At 39.6% G+C, this 21,303-nt stretch overlaps 1 protein-coding gene across 5 annotated transcripts in view; it reads right to left on the reverse strand.

Annotated features, from left to right (window-relative positions):
• PTPN5 (protein tyrosine phosphatase non-receptor type 5) overlaps positions 1-21,303 on the reverse strand; it is an 82,728-nt gene that overhangs the window by 50,754 nt on the left and 10,671 nt on the right. For 3 of the 5 annotated variants that reach the window (XM_032189509.1, XM_032189505.1, XM_032189508.1), the window contains exon 3: positions 6,449-6,557. The gene's annotated coding sequence lies outside the window, so the exon portion shown is untranslated. Of the gene's footprint in view, positions 1-6,448; positions 6,558-8,005; positions 8,132-21,303 lie in introns of all 5 variants that reach the window. The other 2 variants (XM_032189507.1, XM_032189506.1) reach the window with 1 other exon arrangement.

The raw sequence follows: 21,303 nt of genomic DNA on the forward strand, positions 1-21,303 counted from the left end.
TACACTGAAAACTTCCTTCCTCTTGAGGATTAAACCTTAGAGTTATGGTAGAGTCTTCCTTCCCTCTCCTCTGGAAGCCCCTGCCCTAAACTCTGGAGCAGAAGATCTAGTTAAACTTTTCTGCAATTATCATTTTCCACTTGCTACTGTGAGCTCCTCAGGGAAAATTTTAAAGGCAGACCTGCAGAAGTAAGACATGGATTTTGATTCATCTTCTGTAGTGGGAAAAATGATGCTGGGCACCACCCCCTAAACAGTTAAGGACATCAGCAAGCCAGATTTTCAGAAGGTCTATGGAAATATTCAAAATCCCCAATCCAGACAGACAGGGTCTTAGTTCTGCTGAGACAGGACTTTATACAACTTTAATCCTTTTTCAAAAGATGGGCCTAAGTTTTGTTGTTGTTGTTGTTGTTGTTTGTTTGTTTTTTAAATAGCTTAAGGACATGGGGTCTGTTTTGTACTGAAAGATAATGAGACAATACTGCAATACTGCACAGTTGCTCTCGAAACCAAGACTGGCAGGCTTTTCAAGCTGCTGCCAGCCATATGCTTTTGCTTCCTTTAATTGTATGTCTGCAAATACAGCACACAAATGTGTGTCCATGTGTCACTGACAGTTAAGGAATCAGGTGCAGCTGTGAGAGCATCAGCTGCTACAAACTGGACAGTCTGAGAGCCCAGCCTTCCAGGCCTTAAGCTATGTTTATGGTATCAGCACAAAACCTGAGACAAAGTTCTAAGTTGGGAAGTATTACAGTACTAGCCAGGGCTAGTATGCATGACAAGCCAAGAAATTCCTTTGCAGGAAATATCCCACTACGTCCCACCTGTTTTATGTCCTGGTATGCACAGGCTGCTACACCTAACTTCACAGCAGGAACAAACTACAGCTGTGACTCTTCTCCCACCATGACCATCCAGAGCAGGGTTGTAAGAGGAGATTGCTGTTGCACTTCTCAGGCCCACATACCCACATTTCCCTTATCAGAAACCAGGAAAAAAGAAAGATGATGCCATCCAGACCTCACTCTGACACAGTTAAAGTACATGGACAGACTTATCTCCTGTGATTGCTAAATATCAAGCCTAAGAGACATACATCCTTGTGGAAGGGAAAGAGATGTACATGCATCCTTGTGGAAACCCTGGAAAAACGCAGCTGCTGGAGAAGCAGTAACAGGAGTAGAGAGGTTAAGATATGCTAGAGAAACACAAATAGTGAACTGGAGCTTTGTACAAAAACACTGTGCTAGATCAACCTGGGTTGATTTTATTTTGTTACTTGGACTGTTACACTGAAGATGACAACACACACCATAATACACCACTTCAAACTGCTTTTCACAGAAATCTGTCTGCTCTAAACCAGTTCATCCTCCTTTTGAAGTTCATGATTAACCCTCATAGCAATTCAAAACTCAAAATACACACTCCACCAATACCAAGCTGTCAGCATTGCCAGAGACCAGTCAGCTTCACAGTTCTCTCCAGAGCTGTTGTCACTCAAGATGGCCTGCTGAAGTCGTTCACTTGTCAGTCATGCCCACCTATCCTATCCTATTTCTAGTTTCTTTCACATGGCTGTAGTGCTACAAGGAGAACTGAAGTCTCTCCACCATGGCCTAGTTACATACATCCATGGCCATACCAACAAGGTGACTCTATTGTGGTTTTGTGCAGGATGCCTGAAAGGTGGCCAAAGGATCCCAACTTCCATTAAAGTTCAGTGGAAAATAAATAATCAATTTCATTAAATGTCTCTGGAAATCCCAGATTGAATAACATAAAAGTATCTTTGATATTCAACACAAAGATATCCCTGATATTGTGAGAAGAATGAGACTACAGCAGAGGACAACCTTAGCAGATGTAACCTCTATAAGTTACAAACTTCAGTTTATCAGTTATAGCTGCTACATAGTGTAAGGCAAGAATGAGAAGGACAGACAGGACAGGAGAAGGAAGAGCATCATGGCAATTCACTTGCTAACTATCCAGCTTGAAAAAGGGTCAAGTACAAGAAGAATTCGAAGTAAAAGCCTAAGAACCTGTCCAGTCCTTCATAAAGGTATGTCTCACACACTCACACACACACACACACACACAAAATAGTCTTTCAAACATCACCTTCCAAGTCATTGCTTTTGCATCAAGATCTTGACATAGGCAGAATTTTGCCGTGTGAACTTTTTGTATTTAATCCATTGGTATATGCTGAACTTGCCATCCACAGCTAAGTTTCTTTTGATGCTGCTCCTCAATGTTACAACCGGCATTTTCACCATTTACCTGCTGTGCTGTGAATGCCACTTCTTCATGACTCGTAATAAAACAGGAAGAAAAACTGGAAGGAAATCTTACATGAAAACCAATGGGATTTTTCATGTGAAAGTCAGAATGGCTTTTTTCATGATTCTATTTGCATGTTGTTAGCCAAACTGTTCATGTTACTGTACAAACACTTTTTAATAACAAATCTTTCTGAATCAAGCATTCATTAGAAATGCTGACTAGTGTTTATAAATACTACAATAAAATCATGGAATGTCCACATCATGAAAGCTCAATTTTAAGTCAACAGTCTGTTTAAACTTGTATTTGTTAAAACATTAAAGAAAACAACTATGTTCCCAGGGCAGCCTTCTTTCTACTGTCAGTGGAAATTGTTAGAACCTCATTTACTTCGTTATTTTTGCAAAAAATCTCCCTGAAGTCATCAGGATTATTTGTGCAACACCCTCAAATGAAAGAGATCACAATCTGGCCCACAAGAAACAACAATTATACTCTCACGTACTGTAGACAGCCCATGTCATCCCTCAAGTGAAGTTCCTTCAAGGCAAACTTCCTTATATAATTCTGACAGAAACTTGTACTAAAGCAATAAGGACCACATAACTAAAACTAGCACATGGTAATTTACCAAATAGATACCTGTCAAGAAGACTAGATTGATTTTTGATTTACCTCTGTTGAAATCAGTGTCCCTGTAGATGCGAACCTTAAGAGGCAGTGTACCTTGGCACTGCAAACTGCCTCATTTTCATCATCTCCCTCTGAATCTTAGATGCAGTTCAGAGTTAGAATGAGATTTACATCAGTTTTCTACCGTGTTGAGTTTTGTGTACATACTGCAGAAGAAACTTGCTTTAATAAAGATTTAACTTGAAAGACCTCAACTTCAAACTGTCAACTCAAGCGCACGTTTCTTCAAAAATAGCAAGTTTAATTTTGCTCTTTTTTACAGATTCATGTGACCCCTTTTATCTGCATCCTCTGTTCCACCCGCACCACTGCAGCTCACGCATCTACAGCGAAACTTTTCAAGCCTCCAGGAACACCATCCAATTTTATTTTACTTGATGAACTATGAGGATGTAAGCGCGCACAAAATCCAGCATGAGGCAGTTCTGTGAAATAAACAGCCTTCTGGGAGTTTGAAATGACAGTTTTTCCTATATAGTCCATCATTTCATGTTTTAGCCATCCTTTTCCAATGGTTAGCACAAACACATTCTAACAGTTTCCCAAAGCATCGCTCAGAATTTGAAAGTAAATATTTATTCAACGTTTATGCTTCAACCTACCCTAACCAAGCAAAGCATTGGAAGTGTCTCATTAGTTCACATGCACACCAGTGAAAGTGACAGTGTTTTCTTTGCACATGTTCCATTGATTGCTCAGCTTAGGTACTAAATACTGGGACCCTTCAGCCACACTCTAGACAGCATTTTCTGCATTGTCCAAGTTCATTAGCTTGTTCATGAGCAAGTAGATGATATCTGTTCCTTAGCCAACCTGGAAGCAGGGGTCAGTCTATGGCCCTATAATGGACAACGACTAAAATGTTTATTTCAAAGTATCTTCCGGCAACTTTAAAGACACTGGTTTGCATTTCATACACCACTTCCTGAGCCTTGGCTCAGATTACCATCATATTTTATCATTGTCTTTGCCTCTTGTACCAAAACCCATCTGTGCAGCCACCTCAGGCTGAAGCTGTTTCAGGGTACCTTTTCAGCAAGCATGCTTACCAGAGGCAGCCTATACAGCCAACTCTCTTCCTCCACAGTATTTTACCAATGCTTTCATACTGACAATATTGTGTTAACATGAAGGCAAGCACACAACCTTCAGCTCACACTCAGCTGGAGACCTTTGACTTTTTTTTGTTGGAACAAGTTCACCTTGAAGTCAAATGGTTAACAGCTGTCAATCTGTCAATCTCGTCTCTCCTCCCATATCAGGTTTTCCCAGGCTAAGTCCTTCTGCAAGGCAGAACTATCACACCTTATTCTGCAATAAACAAAACTTAGTTGTTTTTTTCTTTTAAAAAACAAAACATACAAGCAAAAAAAAAAAAACACCTTTTTGTATTGCCCACATATGAAGAGGAAGACACTATCACTGCTGAATTAAAAGTCTTTTTGTTAAATATCCTCTAGGCTACATCATGAACACATGATATGTAGGCCAAGCACCATTCAGTGGAAATGAGTAAAAATTCAAGAGGAGAACACTTTGTTTAGGGCAGTGCAAAAGCCTAAGCAAAAACAGAAGGGGGAGAAGTGATGTTTCATACTAACTAGAGGAAAAAGAAAGCATTGTTCTACTAAAACCCTTCCTATATTCTCCACAAAGCAATCATATATGTGGACAGGAAAAAAGGAAATGAGATGTGAAAGCTCTGAACGTACTCAATATCTTTAACACATACTGACCTCATATCATAAACATGTAACATTTACTACTCAGTAAAAACACTAGATAGTAGTAAGAGTAAAAAAAAAAAAAAAAAAGATTTTGTTTGTGGTTTCTGTGTTAGCAGATGGATCAAATTCACTCCTGTTTTAACTACGTACTTTTAAATGCACTTTACTCCAAATCTCACTGCAGGGATAAATTTGATAAGTTCTGTAAAGTAAGTTCTGAATCTTTTTTGTTGTTGTTGAACCAGCAGAATGGCATTTACATCTTGCTTTGAAGTTAATATAAAGTCTATGCCTATAAAGAAGAGATAGCGTGCAATATCATGTTTTTACTTATGCTCAGCTATCAAGATTAAGTGCTCTGAGGCAATAAGCAAGTTTGACATTTACTGCATGTTTGAAAGCATTCTAACACAATCAAACTTCTAGTTATTTGGCACGTCTACACATAACCTCAATGTAAAAGTAACAAATACTGAGGTTTTATAGCCTAGGTTTAACAATGGCCTCAAGGGACCTGGACAAGACCTGTGTAACACGAAGACTGCAAAGAACACAAATGTGAGCTTATGGACAGGAAAGCACATCCTTTCTCCTGTCAAATGAGCAGTAAGCATTGATCACCAGCTGGCCAAAGCTGACCACTAGTGCTTCATCTGAAAAGACAATATGAACGCACAGGAGAGATATTTGCAGGGTACCTGAAGCTTCTCAGGATTTTTATGTAAACAGGAATAGGCCACAGCTCATAAAGGGCATTTTTGAAATAAAACATACAGCAGGTGGAATTAACCCATTCACCTTAAAGCTTGTTTGCATATGGAACATGTTTTTGTTCTCCAAATGCTCCCCAACAAAGGCTTTCAGAATCTTTCCATAAGCTGGGCCTCCCTCGCAGTGTGGAGTTGATTTGAAAGGCTTACCCGCACCAGCTGAACTGGCTTCTGTACAATAAAAACAATAATCGACCGCAATAATCTGCAAGGCAACTATACTTGCAAGATGGTATGGAAGGCTGTACCAGTGCAACATCAAGGCATTCTGATGTTGTAAGCAGAAGGTAAATGGATTAGCTTTCTAGATAATAAAAAGAAAAAAGGTCTATCTACACCAAATGCCTTATCAAAATTCCAATCTTTCTAATGTAGTTCTAAAAGCCCTCACTATGGAGACAGGAAACACTTTAGAGTTAAGAGATAAAACACGCTTAGAAACAAGTCCAGATTGACTTAAGTTTTCACCCACTACCCTGACTACTTAAAAAGAAAAACCAAACAACCAAAAAAAAAAAGTGTGCACACACAAATCCACACTAGTTTCCTTACAGCTCACCACCAATAAACAAAAAATGTTTGAGACAGCTATGGACTAGATTTAAGATGACTTTCCTAGGAGCTTTAAGAAGACTGAAGATCAATCCATTAAGTTTCTTTAGAAATCCTAATTAAATTGAGCTTCATAGACATCAAGGAGTCTTTTAACAGAGGACAAACAGACCCTCCGCATAATGTGAGAACCACAGCTAGATTTAAAGATATAAAGATATTCAGCAGACCAAAGTGATCTAGCAAAAAACATATATTCCCTGCTAACCGGGACTTGCAAAGCATTTACAACCTTGCTGTTCCTTGTTCCCTTCATTCTCCAAGAAAAATTAGGACAAGTTCTAGAAGTGTATGATAATTTTTCTTCCATGCTGAAGCATAATGTAATCTGATCTTCCTTGCCTTACTTACCATCAGACGTGCTCAGTTCTTTTAGTCACATAGTAGCTTAGCTCCAATGTCTGCTCCAGGACAGATGATCCTCTGGGATTATTGTTTATGTCCTTTAAGCTCTAGAATCCTGAAAAAAACATAAATGAAAAGTCTAAGCTTGAATACTACCAGGTGTCCAAGAAGCATTGTGGCCTTTTACACATCCTTTTACTCAAAAAAAGAAATTCTAGGGGACCATGATGTGATTTTCATCCCTAAACTATCAAGCCACTGATCTGAAATAAGCAGAAGCCAGAAATTACATTACCAAGAAGGAGAAATGTTTAATGTTATGATAACATCATTAGTCTGGTACACTGTTTATGGTTCATGTTTATCATCACTGCTCTGGCCCAGATCACTTTCTTTTGGAAAATAATCTGGTAGCAGCCTGCAAATTCCTTGAACAGTAGTAGACAGAAGTGCATCCACGTGTACTTTGTCCTCTCCTAAGGCTGGAATCCCGTAAGCAGTGTCTGAAAGCAGCTATGCCTGAAAGCACGTTCAACAGGTATTTGACCTCTGCTTTACTGATCTGCTCAGCTTTTTACAAATGATGGGATTGGAGGAAGCACAGAAAGGAGATTAAGTATATTCCTGCATTATGCTGGCCCACCTACTTTTGTTTATTACCTGCATACAGGAACTGTGATCCATCCAAAACCTGCAGCTGAAATCACAGTGACTGATTTCACTAAGATCTCAGAGTCCTTAAAGGTCTGAGGGTATCTAGGGAGCTAACTGAACAAATAATTTGGAAACGGTCCATCACAGCCTTAGACATTTTGTGCCACACCATGCCACTCAAAGCATAGCAAAAAACATAGGTAAAAGAGGGCCATGCAGGCATGTAATAAAAATAAATAAATAATAATAATAAATATATATATATATATATATATAAAAATAAATCCCCTCTAACAAAGTGCAAGGACTTTTTCCTCCTTTACAAATTCTACTAAGAGTGAGGCCAAAGCTGTATTTTGTTTATCCAGAGGATACAGTGCTCTTCGTCCAAATCTTATATGGTGCACCACTCATTTCTAAAGCACATTCATCCAAAGCCCACAGAAACCAATACAACTCTTTCTACTGATGCCAACACACTTTGCATCACAAGCCTGATCAGGATGCCTCCTGAAGAACAAGAATAAAGAGGGTTAAATCCTGAAAGTACACTCTTTTACAGAGATCTTGTTGAAATCAGGTAGTTTATTTTACTCAAAATTGGAAAGGCCAGTTTTGAGTAAGCTAACAAACTGAAGTCCACCTAGAAATGCAGCCTTCACCTCTGACACAAGGACATGAGGTGACCACTGCATACAGGTAAGCATGTCTGTGTGTTAAAGAAAAAATATATTTTTATTTATAATAATGCTAGTCACATTCTTAGAAGACACCAGGATACAACAGGACAGCAGCCAGGTAAAACAAAGTTGGAGTCAGCTACAAAACATAACCTTAACACAGCATATCTTAGCATTAAGGAATCTTCTGCTACACAGGGTAATGGACTGCTAAGTCAAAGAAACTTACTGTAAAGCCTCGGTACAGCATCTTTCACTTGTAATACAAACATAGCATGGAAGAACTATATAGGCCCAAGAATACGGAATACTGTCTGTGTACAGTGTGTGTCAAAACGTAATCCAAATATAATTCCTAAAACCAGAAAAAAAAGGAGTAAGATTCACAGACCATATTATATTTTTATATAATATAAAAAAATATAAGACCCTTGGAAATACCTCTCCCTCCTTCCCAGGAAAAATATGAGAAATGATTATTTTTTGTAAGTGTTTTTATTAAGTTTGTTTGCCAGTATGTTTTCCAAAGTCAAAGCTCTAACACTGCAAAGATGTCTTGCAGACAAGTCCGAAGGGGCAACAGAATTCTTTTACAGAGCAGATGTCATTCAAAGCAGCTAAGTCCCATAGAAAGACAGGGCGGATAGTTCTAAGTCTACCATCACCACCCTCATTGCTCCACTGAGGCAATAACATAATTGCCAGCACTAAGCAACAGTTCCAGAGTACGAGGCTTTGCAATATGCTCACTGCAATCCAGCAGCCTGTCTGTGAGGTGCAGAACCAAGAGGTAAGTGGATTTCATGACTTGGTAGATGGGCATATGATTTGGCCATCAGTAGCAAGTAATTTATTGAAAGATGCTCAGCTTCTCTATACCGCTCCCTTTCAATTCCTATAAAGGGCTCTGGTGTGTCAACACATAAGCCCGGTGTAGAAAGTTACTCCTTCAGTTAGGTGGAAGTGCAATCTACTCTGTATGCTCTCAGCGCAATGCAAACAGAAAACATCGCTAAAATTCAAGCAAAAAACACTTAATGCTTTTACAAAAGCAGAGTAAGAATGCGTATGTATAGTTTCTGTGTTTCAGCTGACATGAAGTAATGGTCGCACATACGAGTTTTTAACATAAACCTATTTACAGTGACAGCAGCCAAAAAAGCTGTTCTTTGACCTTCCCTAGTGCCTGCAGTTCACCATAATATTTGAACACTGGTATAAAAGTCTTCTTTACATCCACTGCTGTGCAAGAAACCTGGTATTGTGACATTTCTAGAGAGGCCAAATGAAGAATTAATGCTGAAGATGCAGGCACAGGGCCTGTATCTCTAAGTCCTTGGAGCTTCTAGTGAGAGTTCCCCCTTCTAAGCAATCTGCAACTCTTGTTTTTGGCCTTCAGTGTAGATGCCTTGCCAGACTACACACTGTGAAGGACTCCAACTGGTGAAAGAAGTAAGCCTATCTATTGCCTCACTTGCTCCATCTTTCTGTCTCTCCTACAACATGTCAACACTCAGAAGAAAATACTACTAAATCAAGGACAGTTTGGAGTCAGTCCTCTCTCTGACAACACAAAATCTTATTCTCAAACACCTTAAAAATCTTGCAGTTACCAAAACTGGTGTGAGAACAATAAGACTTGATAGCATTTTGTACCTACTTGGCAGTGATCTGGACAAAATATGCTGCTATGTGCCCATGACTACGAGAAAAAACCTCCGAGGCTGAATAATTTTACCAACAGCTAGTCACCTGAAACACTACATTGAATGTAGCCTCCCAACCAAGCCCTTGCTTTTAAAACTCTTACATGTCCTTTGTTACATTGACACAAGCCGATAAAACTAGTCACACGCTTACTCATGTGCATAAGTGCCAGCAAAACCAGGCTCTGAGTTAAGATAGGAATTCAGCACATCATTTTACCCTGTGTGAAACCTCTAGAGGATGTGTCACAGCAAACTGATAAGCAATTGCTGAACTACTTGTACCACGTACTCAGCAACACATCCAGACTACTTTATGTAAGTTGAAGGGACTTTACTTTGTACCAGCAAGACCCCAATTTCTGCTAAATCCCCAGGTTAATTTTTGCCAAAATCTCTGGCATACTCTGCCCAGACACAAGCAAAAGTTGCGCACATCACTGCCTGGGCACTGACAAAGCAGCAGAGAAGGCTGGTGTGCAGGAGCATCACCACAGATCAATAACACAAATCTAAAGAGTGGAACACAACAATATAATGGTTTATTGCTGGTTCTTCCCTGTTTTGTGAAGGACACAGAATCTAGTCCAACAAATACATCTATCAGGCAATCTGTAGCAATGTTGTGTTGTAAGATGTTCCCTCCCTACATCTACAACCCCTAATCAGCAAGAAGTACTTTGTTACAGACATCTCAACAAAGTAGTTTTTAACAAAGGGTGTAAAGCATTTCCCTAAAAAGCCACACACTCTCCAACCTTTCATCCTTACATTCACTTTTTCCACCTTAAGAATGGACAAACCTGAAGACAGAGACAAGTCTCCTGAGAGAGATGAGCAGGAATGTGTTATTAAACTAAAGCATGCATGTTAAGTGCTTTCCATCTTGGGACCAGAAAAACAAGTTAATTAACCAGATGAGCATACTGCACAGTTTATATGATGCAGACTACCTGTAGACTCTCACCCCAGCCATTCCAAACAACTTGTAACTGCTAGTCCACATAACAGCTTTTTTTTGCTAGTAAAATTTTGCTAGTAGAAGTAAGGTAACTGGAATGAGGGATCTGGATGCCAACTTTCACAGAGATCAACAAAGAAGAAACAGGTTTTTAAAATGGGGACAGAGAAAATAGAGACCAATCTATACAGGCTACTGAACATCTCTGTAAGGGAAATCTGGCTTTCCTGATTACTGGTCTTTAATTCAGAAATGCACTTGTCATCAAATGGAAAGTTATTTAGCACTAAAAGGATACTGACAGACTCTGCTGCTGTCAAAAAAAGAGTCCTGGGAAGAGTCTCAAGAGTTCTGCCTTCGTTTACCTGGTCAACATTGGAACTCTGCTTTCTGAAATACCTTGTAGGATGAGCCAGAGATAAGTGTGACGAATTTGGAAAAACATTAGCTCTTGGAACAAGCTGAGATCTTTCCATCAAATACTGATCAGCTGGTTGTCAGGTCACAGAACCAGTACTTGGTGGTTTGAAATTTTGCCTCCTGTTTCCAGGGCCTTCGTTTTTTTTTTTAAATCTTTATTTTTAAAGACAGCTGAAGAGATGGTCTCCCATTTTGTGTTGGCAGAGTTCTTGGCTCTGGAGGTCCTCAGCATTCCTTGGGGGATTTAAATGACACTGCCATATAAACAGTCAACACTTCAATGCAACCGAAAACTAACCTTAAGCTGATTTAACCTTACAGTGCTACAGAAACAAATGTTTCACCCTGCTCACTCTCCTCCACTGCATCATATTCATCCATCTTATCTATGCAGAAATGGGGCTGCTGCTTTAGCTTGCAGAATTGATGGAAAACTAATTAATTAAGGGTGTGGATTAGTCATCACCGAGAAATTGAAAAGGGGATCACCTTCAATGGAAGCTCACTGTTAGTTTAAATGCAATGTGGAAATGCATCCCTCTTACGGGGATTTACAGAATTTCCCCTAGGTGTTCAGCTTAGTCATGTCTGCATGGGTATTTTAAAACCATGGCTGAGCAAGTATTAAATGAAATTCCTTTGTTACAGCATACTCATTTTTGTCAAAATCTCAAACACTTTATCAAAGAAAGAAATTGAACCTCAAAAAAGGGCAGTTAAATGCAAGACTTTCCAACAGACTTTCCTCTGGAAAAGCAAAAGGGTTCTTCCAGAGGTTGAAAAAATTGTAAACTCAGATAATCACATCTGATACACACGGCTATCCTAGTGAACATTTATAGCAAGCACTTGAAATTCTGATGTCACTCACAATAGATATATCAGCTGGTGATTTTAAAAACTTGATCGTATATTAAAAAGTATGACCAATATTGTTTTCTGTGCATAGAGATAAACATCCTGCTCAATGATCTGAACTCCTATTTAAAAACAAAACCAAACATTAAGAATAAAAAGCACTCAGTATGGTTCTGAGACACATATGTGGCTGCATTGCATATTCCCTGCCTACACTGACAGTGTGGGAGATCTGTTAGTCATCTAATGCGCATATTTGCTTGGCACAATGCCTTCACTTTCATATGCAGGCAAGAAAGATGATTACCAGTTTATTGTATTTTTACATCTTCATTGCATGTTCAGCAGTCAGTATGACCAGGCCTTCCCAGATCAAACTACAAGCTGTTAGGAGACAGGCAAGTTCAAGGTACAGCCCAAAATCTGGAAGGTTATTAAGCAAGTCTATGAAGACAAGGATGACATTTTAGACTCATGTTGCCTTTTTCCCCTTTGGTTGGACTAAAAATGTTTCTTTTCAGAATAAGGACCTTTAATTATGTATAGCCTTACTTTTGATTTCAACCCCAACACAGATTCCTTTAATATCTTAATGGGCATTACAGCTTCTCAGCCAGTTTGCGTTAACTGTCTTCCTCCACCTCCCTTTCAGACAAAGCTGGAGCAGAACCAGAACTTAGTTTTCAAGCAAGGCTGTCATAAGATCTCCTTGCCCAAACTACAGCAATTCACCAGGTAAGTTCACAAGGATCCCATTCTTTTGGCATCTCTATTTTACTTAAACCATATAAAAACAAACACACACACACAAAAAGGTGTGCCTTTTCACCCTCAATATTACACGAAAAACTTTAGAGAAAAGGAGTGAAGCAGATCCTTCAGGCACCTCAACATTGCCAACCCTTGAAGGAACAGCACTGCCATCTCCCCTCCTAACGGCCCTGAATGCTGCCAATGAATATTTTACCATGAGATACTTCGTGTTACAACTTGCTTTCTATAGAATTAGTAGCACGCAAATCTAATTCCTTTCTGACACACAAGGGGAGTAGTGCTTTGAAGGGAGGTAGCTCAGGCTGTTTCTTAGGTATTTCATCTGTGAGCCCACTCAATATTGACTACTATATTTATGTCAAGAAGACTCATGCTGCACCTCTCCACCACAGAAACTGGCAAGGCCAGCCTTCCAGGGTAGCCTGGGACAGCCCTGCAGGACCTCCTCTAACTTCTTCCTTGCTATTTTAAGTGCCATAGATGATGTCTGCTGCCATGTCTCTGCTGTTCATCCCCCAGAGGCACACAAGTTTGGATTCCTGAGGACTGTAGTGCTTTGGTGTATCTGCCGACCACACTCAGAAGGTTAATGTCTAGGTGAAGGGAACAGCTTTTGACAAGCACGAGTTCAGAATATGTTGGGTCTAGTCTGATCTTGTGGAGCTCTGCCTTTAAGTTCCATGATGGTAAGACAGAAGAAATATGTGGGAAGCATCCACAATAATCAACTATCTCGAGTTAATTAGCAATTAATTTTGTGAGCTACTAAAGTCTAGCAAAGATGAATCCTGAGAGATTCTGGTCACAGTTACCCTGATGTAAATCTAGATTAACTCCTAGAGAGAACATCAATCCCCATGACAGTTACTTCAGATTTACACCCAGCTCCTCCGAATTTGTGCACTTGTTTTCACAGCCGTGTGGGAGATCTGTCTCAACACAAATCAGCTCTGCTCTCCTGCAGATTCTGCAAGGTACACAGAGTTATATTTCTGTAAAAATCTAACATCGGTGAAATAGGGAAATTAAATTCTCTGTTCTGATGAAACCTCGAACTCCCACATAGCAGTCAAAAAACCCTGCTAGAGAGCCAGCCACTATAAGTGGTCACAATATCTTCCTCAGCAATCAGTCTTTGTGCAGTAAGGATAATTCCTTTCAGCAGATTTCATGAAAATGATACACAAAGCAAGCACCAAAATTACTACGTTCTTCTGCTAGGACTCTTATGAGGAGCACTAAGAATACCAGATCCACAGACGTGCACGGCTTTAAGTCCACAACCCTACCAAAATCTACCTGAGCCTTTGAAAGACATCTTTCTATGAGGATAAAAAGAGAGGGGAATGAACACCTCCTGGCCACCAGCACTGCACCATGCGATACACACTGCAGCTGCATCCAAGAAATTTTATATAAAAAAGGAATTACTGTTCTGCCGCACAGCCCTTCTATCAACTCCATGTGGGTCTGCATCCCCACCTCCGCACAACCATCACTTCCCTGTTCCTTTATCCCTGAACTAACTGCTGGATTAAAATGACATAATGCTCCTTCCCACCCACATGAATCTCAATCCAAGTAGTGCAGCACTGCTCATGAAATTCTAATACAGACATTTGCTTACCTGAATGCTTCTGGGTGAGGCAGAGTACAGGCCATAAGTAACAAAGGGCAGAAACAGATCACATGCCATATACAAATGTAAGTGCTATAATTCTGACTTCGACACTTATCCAGAGAACTTGCCAAGTGGTTTGTGGAAACATGATGGAGAAATGCATAGAGACACCATTGCTAGATGACTTAAGTTTATTAAGAACTCTTTGCATCAAATGCATTTGCCTGACAATTTTTTTGGAAACAAGTGATAAATTTCCCTACACCACTCTAACTTTGACAGAATCAGACACATTCCTGCCCTCATTCTACTGCCAATTATGTTTGCACTGCAGATCCTAACTGGCTCAGCTAGTTTCATCCTGTGCAGGAACCAACTCTCCAAAGGAGCCTGTTATCTACTGAGTATTCCTTCGTCACATGCCATAAGTGGTGTTGACAGGGTTCCTCAAGATGATCCAACAAGCTCTCAGCATATTCTTCTTCCATTCATAAGGATGATGCTGAGGTCTGTTTCATTTATTTTTTTTTTTCTTCTCTTGTGCACAAAATCACTCAAGGCTGTTTTGCCATTAAACATTAGCGTGGATTCATGATCTCTCAGCACTGAGTCTCCATCAAAACAGTCTGATCAGCTTATGAGCAAGCATCATGCTAGCAAAGCATATGGCATGAGGAGAGGTAGCCAAAATTTTCATGGCTCCCAGCGTTTGTAGAGTCAAACAGAGTAAATCAAGCACATCCATAAGTAACTCAACCCACAGTAGAATGCACAGAAGAATATATGTCATGGCTAAACAAGCTTTCATCTTGGGTAGCATTTTGATTTTTTTGAAAGTTAAGCTACTTTCATGGTTAATGCTAGAATTTTTTTGGTGTTTATTTTGTATCTATAAAATTGCTTCACAAGGGACAGCAATACAGTTTTATGGACCCACTCTTTAACTAATGTCTCAGGGAAAAAAAGAAGAGACAGAATTTACAATACATTTCAACACTTCAGTGTTTAAATCACGTGGCTAGAAAGTATTTGACAACCAACAACTTGAAAACAAAACAAGAAGCATTTAGGGTGGCATGCCTTGAAAGGTAGTATACAACAGCTATGTAAATGCTGATCTTTTATATATATATTTTTTTAAGGTATAGAACTGCTTAGCTAGAAGGTTTGCCACACAGGCCAGTTTAGTTCTTATAATTAGACCTCTCAGTCATTATTAATGATTTATGAATTTGTTTACAGATACAAGTTATGCCAGAGTACAGTAGGATGAGTATTTTAAGAATGGCTATTCTAGAATTACTGTGTTTCTGTAAATGAAGTTGTTTAGAAACAGCTATTGCACAGTAATGTTACATGGATAACCTGTAAGGAGTACAGAAAATTGTAGCATACCACAAATAGAAGCCAGTGTTCTTCTGAGAAGAAGCAAAACAATCTAGCCTCCAAATGTACTGAAAAAGAAGTAAATCCTATAGCACCCTATAATGCTGATCTCCACCTTCGTCCATAAAGTGACTGGGCAGAAATAGAGCTAGGATTACATTTAAACCTCTGGTGTGTTTTCTGAACTTAAGTGAGCTTCACCAACATGTGAAATATTAATTAGATTGGTTACTTGCAACTGGGCAAGAATATCCTGCTTAATTTCTACAAAACTAAGTGGACACTAAGCAGACAAACAAAGCAATCTGTCTTTGTACTGTATCTCCAGGATCTCCCCAGCTGACTCATCCTCCTGCCTAAAATACAGCAGAACGGTAAAAAGAAATTTTTTACTTTTATCTCTAAAACAAAAACAAAACAAACAAACAAACAAAAAAAACACCATCTCACATTATGAGAATCAGAATTCCTTTGTGTAGTAGCAAGAAACAGACTAAAAGCAAAACTGGATGCCAATTTGCTAACTGCCATTAAATTTCCAGGAAGCTAATCCACCAAGGAGCATACTGCACCCTAGAGAGCCCTTAATTAATAGTGTCACATTTGCAACAGGCTAGTTAAGGTTGTGTCACCATTTACATTATAAATCCCTAATTATATGTTAGCAAAACAACCCCAAAGCTTACTGAAACATGATATACAGGGTTCCAGTCCACAAAGAAAGACCTGGAGCTTGGGCGGGGAAAGGAGGAGGACAGGTAAGGAAGAAAATGTTAGTATCAAGGTAGATTTGATTTGATAGTTTAATTTGCAAATACAAAAAAAAAAAAAAAAAAAAAAAAAAAAAAAAAAAAAAGACAAAAAACTTGGAAGCATTACAAATACCAAAAGCAGAGAACATTTTGGCAGGCATCTAAGGCTGAATCTCAGTGGGAAGTAAGGTGGCTAGCACCCCCCAAAGAATGATGGATTACCTGTTTCTAAATCAACGGGTGTTAAAGCATGTACCACTCCTAGGGTCTGGACCACAGTCCCTCTGTACTTGGACTGCTATCCTTGGTTTAGAGAGCTTGATTTTGCTTCCATCGCAGGGCGGATGATATCTATTCAGGGTCAGGAAGATTAGCGCTATTCCATTCCAAACATTATAAAATATACAGCACACGTGAGAGCTTTATGCACAGAATATATTTTGTATTGGATGGAGCATTACTTCCCCCTTGACATTTATATCTGGTACGTTTTACAGTTTGTTTACATTGTGTCTTTGATTACAGAACATATAGTATTGAATTTGGAACTCCTACAGCTTCCAGCCCCATTGGCTGGAGAAGAAAGCATGCCTCTGATTTTTAGTTCTTGGAAATGGATTACAGTAACGAGGAGGAGAAGCAGCATTAGACAGCATTAGAGAGTGTATGGAACAGACACTCCACGACCAGAGTCTGCACTAAGTGGTCTTAATATTAAAATATCAAAAGTAAGGACAGTAAAGTCACACTGAAGTCTGAGTAAAGCCACTAAGTGGTTTCAGTACCAAATGGAGGCCCATCTGCTGACTGCTTCCCACCTTCATTGTCCCAAGGTCCAGGCACTTGTGCCTCAAATGTCCCGTGACACACTACTCAGTATTCTTCAATGTCTCTGCTCACCCCAAGACAGTGTAATTGTCTCCAAGAACAGCCTCGAGAGAGCCTCCGGCCTCATTTGTGGCCAAGCCTGTCTCACTCATGACCCACAGCTGACTGGCAGTGGGGCACAGGAGAATGTCCCTTTTAATCTGTTCTCTGTATTATGGCTATGCATCCAAGTAACAGCACAATGTCATCAGAGCCCCAGGGTCATGCCACAGCCTTGCCCCACTTCAGATGTGCCACCTCAGCCTTGATTTCTACACCTTCAAAGCACTCATGCATGTGGAAAAAAAAAAAAAAAAGGATAAGAAAAAAAAAATGTACATTTATTCTAGGGTCCGAAGCAGTAGCTCAAAATGCAGTGGGAATCTCTTATGAGTTTCCTTACAGAGGAAGTTGGGTGTGATAACTTGGGTCCTATTTCTGCACTCAGGAACTCCATACCTTGTCTAATATAGACCTCCTAAATGACCCTAGATGTTTAGTTTTTGTTCATCTCATGTCCTCCTGGATAAGGCACATCAGTATTTTCAGTCATCCCTGGAGAAAAAAAAAGGAGGGCAGAAGGATAGAAGGAAATCAAGGCCAAAATTAAGACATTGAAGTATCTGGATACCATAAGCTACAAAAGAGTGACATATACACACACATGAAACATGGCCACCCTTAACGTACCCTGATTTGAAAAGCTTACCCATTCACAACATTCAGACTCTGTAAGCCAGCAATCAAGGCACTCACCCAGACTGACAATTACTGAATAGAAGTCATACAGTAACTCATAACCTCGCCTTTCACATATTGAGGTCTCCCCAGCACCAGCTAGCAAGCCGGACTGTCTTGCATAATCCCCCTCTTTCTATAAGTAGGCTAAGTTTATTAGCACAGTATGTTCATCTTAAGAAGCATTTCCATCAGACAGCAGACAATGCTCTAGAAAGAAAACCATTTTCTTGTTTCTACCATTGTACCAAATGTCACCTTCCTGTAGGCTAAGAAGCCTACTTCTCAGGTTGAATATTCCCAGTCATCCTGGGGTGCCACACGTCACTGAAGGGAGCAGACCTGGCTATCCCAAAAGGATGAATGCAGCACCTCAAACCACCAGTGTACCACTACTGTATGCACTTAGCCTGCTGCTGTCACAGCCTTAAAAAATTAATGAGTTCTCTAAGGAATATACAGACATAATATTCAAAGCAAAGGAAGCTGCTGCCAATACTGTTTTCCTCTCTCTGGACACCACTTCAAACAATTTCAAAACAGAGCAACAGCTTTTGCCCCACAGCAGACTATCAGGATTCTTTCAGACAGAAAACTGCCAATGGTTGTGTGCACCGGCCTTGGTATTATACAGCCTGCAGACCACCACCATGCAAGTCTGACCGTGTTTCACCCATTCGGGGGATTTCTGCCATTAGGTTTAACATAAGAATTAAGCTTCACTTTGGGGGTACTTTCTGAGGTCATTTTGGACCAAGTCTTTTTTTTTTTTTTTTTTTTTTGTGAAGATACTAAGCCCCACATAGAAATAATGACCTCCAAATAACTAAAGGAGTGCTTAGTCTCTCCAGCTCTAGCACTGACTTGATTTCTCACTTTCTCCTTCTCTCTGCAGCAGTTACCAACACACCCACAGACGTGATATGGCATACACTCAGAAACACAGGTCCAGCAACAACATTTACATAAAGTCCCTTATTTAAGGAATTAACTCAAAGGAACTAACTTATACCAAGGCAAACATCAACAGATGGGGCTTTCCTTCTGCACCATACTCCTCTAATGTAAATGCCTGGCAGGTACAGAGAAGAATAGGACCAATCACTCTCATCTTTTCCAGCCCTTGCTTTTCAGAACATTTCTGTACAAACAAGACGCTGAAGAGAAATGGCTTCTTCTGCCTTCCAATCCCTTTGCTTCCCAAAAAGTACTCCCCACATCAACCAGTGTCACTGAGAGACAGTCTGCCACCAAAAGGCTTAGAAATCCTCAAACAAAACAGATTAAACATTCAGAATTATCATCAATTAACAGCTCCAAAATGACGCATGAGAGATTAATACAGCAGAAAAACTTTAAAATTTACACTGGTGTAAAGTCTGAGAACAGTTCTTGAACAACAGAGGAAAAAAAAACCTTCTCTAGGACAAAGGACCAATATAATGTAAACTATTATTACTAGGAAGCAAGGCTTTAAATAGCCTGAAATGTCAGAAGGATCTCAGATTTCTACTCATCTCCAGCTCTGGTAGCTCATGAAGCATCAGCTCCTAAAACCACACAGCAACTGCAGAGAAGAAGATAGCAATCACAAGCAGATAGACACAATGTATAAGTTCGATATTTCAGGAAGCAGCATAGAAATAGTTGAATGGATCAGTGCCACTATTTCTAGGATCAGTAGTGGTTTTAAAAAGATACTTACAAATACCTGCTGTGTCCTGAAGAATAAGAGAGAATGACATCCATAGCAATCAGTTGCAAACGAAGAAAAAGGTGAAATGGTTGATTCTTTTACATAGACTGTAATGGTGACACAGGTCATTTCAAGGTCAGGTCCCATCCCATTCTGTCCCATTCTGTGACTGGGAAATCTCAACATCATCAGCTAATAATATTCTAGGCTGTAATAAACTTGATCCCAAGGGTGCTGAATGTCATGAAAGCAAATTAACCACAAATGCTCCACAAAAAATAATGCTTTTCTCCAAATCTAATTATTGCCTACAAGTTACCACTACACCTACTTGAATATAAGGCTCTAGAAGACTTTATTATGAACATGAGAGAAATTGTCATCAACTCTTAAAACTTACTTGAAATTCCTTATCCTCTCCACAAGCACTGAGCACCTTGCTTAAGGACAAACATCATAGCAAATGAACTAAAGAAATCATGATACCACAGTATCAGATCCTAATTTAACTTGCAGTATTTCCTCCTTGATTCAGAAGCCATAAAACAGATTATTTTCCCCAAAATTCCTACTGGATGGCACATCATCTACTGTGTTAAGTACTAGAAAAAAAATACCAATATATTTGAAGCATCTGTGTGAAGTAATTTCTATATAATCTCAGTGGTTCTAGCTACTTACACATCAGCCTTAATTATCTGGGGTGGGTTCATCTTCAGGTCATCACATATTGAACCCCTCTGATATCTCCCAGCTGAAACAGGTAATTAACTCTCCAGTGGTTTGAAGTTCTTCCTCATTAACACTTTTTTTTTTTTTTTTTTTGGCTTGGCTATTTGTTTCTGCTGAGGCTCTCAGTTGCCACTGATTTTATGCTAAATGTGGAATTCTTCCAGTTAAACTGTTCACTGCATTTATAGGTAACCTACTGTGTCTTCAGAAGTTACGAATGTAGGTGATACTATTGCTTCAGGGAAAAAAGCTCTTTCCTTCATTCTTGGGAGAACATCAAACAGAAGCTGTTAATCTGTGAGGATGTGATGGACAAAAACAGTGGTTTGCAATTCCTTGGTTTGAAGCTGTTGTGGCAGAAGGTTATTGAGCTTTTTGAGAGAGAGAGAGAGAGAGAGAGAGAGAGAGATACATAGCTAGAGGAGATAACAATTGGGGTGAAGAGGTGACACACCCAAGCAGAAAGGAGGAGAGCCATCCACTGAGCAGAAGACATTGGTATTGGCTGAAAAAAAATAACCAAGAAAAGCTTATAGACACAGCTAGGAAACTACATTCCAAACTGGAAAAAACATCTGGTTTCGAGGACTGAAAGTCAGTTTGGAGATCTGGTCTCAGTTTCTACTTCTGTTCAATATTAACAACCTAAGAAGGAAGCAGGATGCCTTCATAAAGCAAATTCCCAAATGACAGCAGACGCTACTCCAGCTAGCTTTGGACTCCCTTCTCTTCCCAGCATTATCAGTAATCTCACAGACACAGCTTTACAAATCCCAGACCACCAGATAAATCCACTCCAGTAGGCTGTGACAGAACACAGTAAAGACAGAAATACTGTTAGCAGGACCTGACTTTTAAGCAAGTTTGCCAAGCAGAAAATAATCTTTTTCAAAATTCTAGGTACACAGGTAATGGTCTCCTCTATTCAGCATGACACCTGAATCAGTATCTTATCACTGACACATTTTTTTGTGTTTAAAAGCCACTATGTGACATTAAAATCATACCAGGATTAA

The sequence above is a fragment of the Aythya fuligula genome, chromosome 5 (assembly GCF_009819795.1).
Source record: "Aythya fuligula isolate bAytFul2 chromosome 5, bAytFul2.pri, whole genome shotgun sequence".
Classification (NCBI taxonomy): Eukaryota; Metazoa; Chordata; class Aves; order Anseriformes; family Anatidae; genus Aythya; species Aythya fuligula.